The sequence below is a fragment of the Bicyclus anynana genome, chromosome 1, assembly GCF_947172395.1.
Source record: "Bicyclus anynana chromosome 1, ilBicAnyn1.1, whole genome shotgun sequence".
Classification (NCBI taxonomy): Eukaryota; Metazoa; Arthropoda; class Insecta; order Lepidoptera; family Nymphalidae; genus Bicyclus; species Bicyclus anynana.
This window is the reverse complement of record NC_069083.1, coordinates 2137415-2144905: the sequence shown is the minus strand read 5'-3', so window position 1 is coordinate 2144905 and position 7491 is coordinate 2137415.

The window sequence follows — 7491 nt, the reverse complement described above, 5'->3', positions numbered from 1 at the left end:
TCATATACACTTATCAGAAAGAGATGGAATCTGTCCATGTTTTATTATTGAAATATGGGTATCCGTTTTAGTGATTAGTTACAAAATCATATTATGTTTTTATCGATATAATTAGTGTTGTACAACACTAAAACAGTATTTGTATTACTTTACGAAGTTAAACAAAATGGTGTACGTTGTATCGTAAAGGGTAACATAAACCCGCCTTGTTTGGGGTGCTTTGACGTCGCCCACCGCGTGCCTGTGATAGGTGTCTTTACGACCGACCGCTGTGAGGGGTCCAAAGTTTTCTACCCGCTGTTTAACCTGCCTGGTAATAATATTTCCCGAGATTGAGGGATTTTTTTAACCCCGACACTATCAGGAAGGTTATGTTTAACGTAGGTTTAGTACCTCATACAGACGTGCATACGGTTTTTAACTAAGGTTTTTACGCTATACGTACAGATTGTACAAAATTTAAAATTATTTCTCTCATATAGGTTCGTATTGATTTTTACATCTGCATATAAAGTGTAATGATACTAGAGTAGGTACTTTATGCTATCAACTGCTATCTACTACTGCTACTGTAGCAGTTTCTTTATGTGTTTTTTTTAGATAATACGGATGACTAACAAGAATTTAAAAAAAAAATAAAGATGTTATTTTACTTAAATGTTAAATTACAGTTCTCTATTAATAATAGTCACAGTGCTAAATCACGGACTGACAGAGACTTTGGTACATGGCGAAAATATAAAAGTTTCGTGTTGACTACAGAACCCTAAAAATGATTACGATCATGCACATTGTTGCTATCAAGTTGCACCGATGGTTTTCAGGTGAAACTACAGGCATAGGTTGATGCATTTCAATGTTGAATATCTTCCACGCGTATTCCGAAGCAATATTCTGTTATACGTAATGGTTTTCTACATAATATCAGGTAAATGAACGTTTATATATAATGGAAAAGTTAGGAATTGTTATTGTAAACTACATAATCTAACGCGTATGTAGAGGAACGGTAAAAGTTTCGTAATCTCTGTCGTTCTTCGGGTAATACCGTCATACCGGCGCTGCATGATGCGATCCACTCGCCGGTAATGAGCGCCATTTACAACTGCTCGTGTCCGGGCAGAAATGTGGACAGAGTTAAACACTTACATTATTTATAGCGAGGTTATGGAATAAAATAGGACAACACATTGTCGAATAATTAATGATAATTTATTTCACATAATCATAAAATAATATTTTTCTTTATTGCGTACATGGGTACATGCGTATGGGTTCATTGCTTACATTATTACTTTATCTTACATTTGGACTTATTTCAAAGTATAAAAAATTAGATATTGTTTTTGTAAATTAGAAATAACACATCAAATAGAATTAATTTTGACTTATGGGCTCATTGTTTACATTATTACTTGGACTTAACGTTAATTTTACAACATGTAAAATTTTGATATGATTATTGTAAACTACACGTATAATTTGAAGAGTAAGTAGAGGAACGATAAAAGCGCAAGTTTCGTCATCTCTGTTGCTGTTTGGGTAATATCGTCATACCGGCGGTGCCTGCACACCTACCATCAACTATAATAGCGACTCAACTGCAGACCTAAACTGAACTGCTTCGATTTTTCGTACCACGAAGTCCTTTATCCGACCAATTGACGCTGAAGCGAAAAATAACCTAAACTGAGTCGCTAACGGAATCCATTCATACGCCTTCTCGTACTATGAAGTCATCTTGTAACCTAAACTGAATCGTTAAGCTGTCAAACTGAGCCGACCAAATAAAGTTACTTATATTGTGGCTGGAACTGAATCGTTTTCACGTATTTTACTTATAATTGATTAAAAATTTAATAAATTAGTATTAGTATTGGTAAATAAATAATTTCTGGAAGCTTGTAGTGATGTTTGATAAATAATACTTTTCGATTTTATGAAAAACGATAGTGAAATAAATAGTAAGTACGCGTAAACAAAGACGACGCTTCATTTGGGAACAAAATTATCCTTTGTTTGATTTATAGTGGATGTCTATAGAAATGGTGCTAATTTTATAAGCCGTATGTGCGTAAACAAAAAAGTGCGTAATGTGGTGCAGTGTATTTAGTAAAGTAATTAAAATGCAATGCGTGTAGTAGGTAGGTAAGTAAAGTGTATTAATAAAACATAGGTACATTGTGCTTTCTGTGCCAGACAAAAGTTTCATAAAATAATATATTAAAACAACATTTTGACAAAATATTAGGGTCATTTGCAGCCAAATGTTCTGGCTTGAGAAGTGTAAACATAGATGTGGCGAACTACCTCTAAGTCTCGTGTTTCTCTGTAAAAAATACCACTTAAAATTCTTGTATTGAAGTGGTAGGTAGGTACTTCTGTCAGTCCACCTACACTGCGTAATAAATCGTAACTGATATTATACTAACAGCATACATTGTTTGTTAAGTTATTTAACTATAATATTTAAGATAAACTAACAATTTAAAGTTAAAACCAAAATAAATTCAAAGTTCGCGCTTTTCTTTTGACTTTTTGTAGCGTTGTCTCTCTCAAACATATTGCTATTCAACCGCAGATCAGAGACAAATGTCGATCATTCATTCACAATAGACGATTCAAATGCTATTCAGTTTAGGAGATGTCATGGTACGAATTAAAAGCGATTCAATATAGGCACCGAAGTTGAATAGCGTCGCATTTGGATCGCTAGGTTAAAGTTGATAGTAGCCCTCCTGATGCGATCCACTCGCCGGTAATGAGCGTCATTTACAACTGCTCGTGGACAGAAATGTGGACAGGGTTACATACTAACATTATTTATACTGAGGTTATGGTATATAATAGGTAATAAATTGCCGAATAATAAATGATAATGTATTTTACATTAAACCAAATTTCTTGCGTATGGGTTATATTGGGTGTAGTTTGCTTTGGCTGGTTATCAGTATCACCCTGTCGTGAAAGACGTATCACCAAAAGTTCCGGTATGATGCTGCGCAGAAACCGTCAGAGGTATATGTGTCTGCTTCTGTCTTAGACTCATTAAATGAAAAAACTCGAACATATCGGATTTCAGACCATTGAACTACAAAAGATTTTGTTAATTACATCCTATGGTTTCACACGCCTAGTACCCGTTCCCGAGAGAATACGGGTTAAAATAAAGCTTATGACACTCACAAATACCGTGGCTTTCTAGTGGTAAAAGAATTTTCGAAATCGGTGTAGTAGGTCCAGATATTACCCCCTATGACACCACAAATTTACCTCTATAAAATATTAGTATAAATAGAATAGATACTCATGTATTGGTTGACGTACGTTAAAATCGTTCACGTAAAAATCACGTATAGTACACACTCGTGTGACGTCACAGATCAATCAGCGTCGGGTTTCACGCGATCCCAATACACAATTACGGGGGAGGGAGCAAAGAGCAATTTTCTCGCGCGGTCTTTTTCGGCGATATTGCCGGTGTCTGGCTTCGGTCACGTGTCGGTAATGAGTTTCCTTTACAACTGCTCGGAGGAATTTTACGTTGAAATTGCAAGACTTTTATCTATTGCATGACGTACCTAAATTGCAAGTTTGTTAACGGTCTAGACTCTAGATGGTTAAATAATAGTATTCTTTCTGTAACTGCATCTCTTGGCCAGTTGTATTGTGTTCGGTTATGGAAGTTGAGGCTTTGGATTTTGACTCTTAGGTTAAACTATAGGACAGGGTGCAAAGAGTGCCGTACCTAATTTGCATGTTTCTTAATGTTCTATAAGCTTAGCTAACTTATCCCAATAATTAAATAGTAGTCAATTCAATCCCACTAATCTGTAATCACCCACTTGGAATGGCGGCAAGAACGTCCTGGTATTCTATATTAAATTATTTTTAATATAGAATACCAGGTGAAAGTCGGTGGAGCCGTTTAAAAGTTGTGGGGAAGAATAATCGAATGTCTGCAAATATACTCGAGTGGGGTCTCAATTGAAAGCGCACTGAAAGAGAATATTGACTCGATTGAGAGTGTAATTAATAAATTCATGACCTTCGGGGGTATTACAAATTTTTCAATTTTATGTTGTTATCAGCGAGATACATATAAACGCGGATGAAACAGCGGGGCGCCACTAGTTAAATAATAATTGAACCAACGAATCAATCAGACCCACGTTTCACAAACATAATAACGGTGTTTCATCATAGGGGAGATATCAAAGCATAATTTTCTTTTTCGCCATTTTTCGCCTAAATTACCGTTACGGGGCTTCCAGTCACGTGGGTATAATGAGTTTTCTTTCTAAACTAGTGTTATTTCATGGTAAATATCATCGCTTTCTAATAACATGTTAAATCGAAATTATTTAACCAATACCTCCATACATTTACAACTTGTACTTGTCCCATCATCACTAACCAATTTTAACGGCTTATTACAAGGCCAGCCCCCCTAGCCAAGTGGCACGTCGATTCTCTTTCTATGATCGCTAACGCTTCGAAAACTAGAAAGATATATGGGAATGACGTTTGCTATCGACAGGTCACGTGATCAAGATGTGTCATTCCCATGCATTTGTCTACTTTTCGAATCGTTAGTGATCGTAGAAAGAGAATCGACATGCTACTTGGCTAGGGGGGCTGGCCTTTTCCATATGAAGCGTTGACCCACCACGCTGGTACTGCTGGGTTTAGACTGATAATGTTTTAGACTCTTACGTTCGTTATTTTTAAAATTCTTTCACCAACGAACGAACTTTTTTTTTAAAATATTTCCACAACTTCGTGAACTAAGCATCTTGAAACTGCGGTGCGGTGAAACTGCGGGGGTTTCGCTAGGTTTCGCTAGTTATTATGTGTATAAACCTGCTTTTAGTAAAATATAGACATAAAATCACTCTTTCATCTATGCCCAATTGTTGTCTATTGATACAAAGGTTGTTGGGCGGCATTAGGGACTGGAAAGGTCGGGATTATAGATGTAACCTTTGGAGCCCGAACGAAATTATGTTCAGTCTAATTAATAGGTAAAGGGGAAACAGTGGGTATTGAAATTTTGTAAGCAAGCGATACTTTAAGCCGCGTATTAGTTTGTGTGTTTGTGGACAACTTGAGCTCTGATATTAGGGAGGTAAATTAATTACTAGCTGACGCCGCGCGGTTTTACCCACGTGGTTCCCGTTCCCGTAAGAATACGGAGATAAAATATAGCCTATAGCCTTCTTCGATAAATTGGCTATCTAACACTGAAAGAATTTTCTAAATCGGACCAGTAGTTCCTGAGATTCGCATTCAATCAATCAAACAAACAAACAAACTCTTTAGCTGTATAATATTAGTACAGACTAAAAGTAGTGGTATTTTTAATTTTTTTTTTTTTGTATCTTGCTTGCTTGCTCATTTTAGTTTGCTTCTCTGTAGTCGAAATTCGCTGTCAGCCCATGCTCTCGATTTTTAACCGACTTCAAAAAAAAGGAGGAGGTTCTCAATTCGAGTCTATTTTTTTTTGTATGTATGTTACGGGACTACTCAAAGACGCCTGGACCGATTTGAAGAAAATTCTCTGGTATGCAAGTTCCTTCCGTTTGAGACGCGTGATTTCTTAAAATGCACCCAACTGAAAAGTTGGAGGTGCATGCCTCAGACAGGATTCGAAACCTCACCCTACGGAATCGGAGACAGAGGTCATATCCATTGGGCTATCACGGATTTACTCCTATTCTGTTCTGTTCTGTGGTCCTACTTCTGCACCGAAACGCAGAATGAGGATTATTTTAATGTGGTGGGCAATATGTGATTAGGTTCGTAAATCTTAACACACGTGTTACGTCGTGAATAGGTACAGCCCTTAAATAAATACTCGTTTTTCTGTCGAACTCGACCCCAAAAATAGTCTCTTACAAAAATTTATTATAATAAATATTATATTAGTAAGGAAAACGTCCTCAAAGGAATAAAGTTCGGAGTACCTAACAGAGCGGCGACGCGAACGGCGTAATTTTCCTTGGATTTCATTCAAAGTAGCCCAATGTCCCGAGGGAAATACTTTTCCGATGTAATCTAGCGGTATGGATTACTTGAATTAAAAAACGGGAATGGCACTTGCGTTAAAGTGGAAACGAACTTCGACACTGCTCTGTGGCCTTTCATTAGACACCGACTTAGGGAATATACAAAAAGAACAATATTAAATAAAGACAAACTTTTATTTATATTTCAACAACAAAAAATAGTTTATATTCTTCGTCAGTTCTATTTAGTTCTGTATGAATATATATTCGTCAAGTGGTTAAGTGGTTTAGATTTAGGTTTTAATACGAAAAACTAGTGTATACGGTTATAATGCCACGGCCGGTCTTAGCCACTACGGCTAAGACCGGCCGTGGCATTATGGCCGGCATAAAGTTTTTGATTTGCTTTTCCGATTGATTGATGTCTCTGTCTGATTGCTTGATACTATTTGACGGGTCCGTGGCACTGGTAGACGTGACGGATTTACAAGATGGAGGTCCTGTGTTCGATCCCCACAGCAAAGACTGGCAAAGACGTACCGTGAACCTAGTTAGCGTTCCGGCACGATTTCGTGTAGATACCGAAAGTGGTGTGGATTTTCATTCTCCTCTTAACAAGTTAGCCCGCTTCCATCTTAGATTGCATCATCCCTTACCATCAGGTGAAATTGTAATCAAACATACATTCCATTGAATTTGATTTTCTAACCGCGTTTTGTATCAGAGAAACAAAAATTGCTCTAAAACTTGCAAGATAACTTGGTTTTTGTTACTAAACTCGGTTGATTATCCTGCCGAATACCTATATTATTTACTCGAGAATTCGTTAGAGAAGTTTCTCGATTCCCTTTGTTTACTCAAGAACATTTGTGTGTAAACCCGGATCAAGTAAGACGTTACAAGACTATGAAATATGCCTACGTTGAAAGGTGATTAATTAATGAAATGTTTGACTGACTCGCGAAGTTTTGTTTACATCGCAACCTGTAAGTAAGTTGTAGGTAAATGAAGATAATATTTTACAGGTAAGTTATTTACGAGATTTAAACGTAAAATTGGTGTATAATTATCGCAATTCATAAAAGTAATTTAAGATAGACCTCCACGTCTTAACAAGTATCATGTTAATCTGAAATGTAAATATTACAAACTGGCGGCCTTGGTCAAGCTTCGCTTTGACCTAATACTCCTACCCTAACCTACTCCTATTCTAACCTTACCCCTACCCCACCCCAACCCTACCCTGCCTCTACCCTAAAAAAGAACAATCTCTCCTTAAGAACCATCCTCGTACTTCAAGAAGTATTTCTAAATAACTTTAAGTAGTTTAGAAAACTAAAAAACATCCTTTTAGCACGCTAAAAATTATAAATATTGGATTTAACTCACGTGACTATTATTTTTGTATTCCTGACAGCAAAACAACCTTTTCAAATAGCCAGTCCGCCATCTTGGGAGAACGCTATATTGGATTTGTAATTAC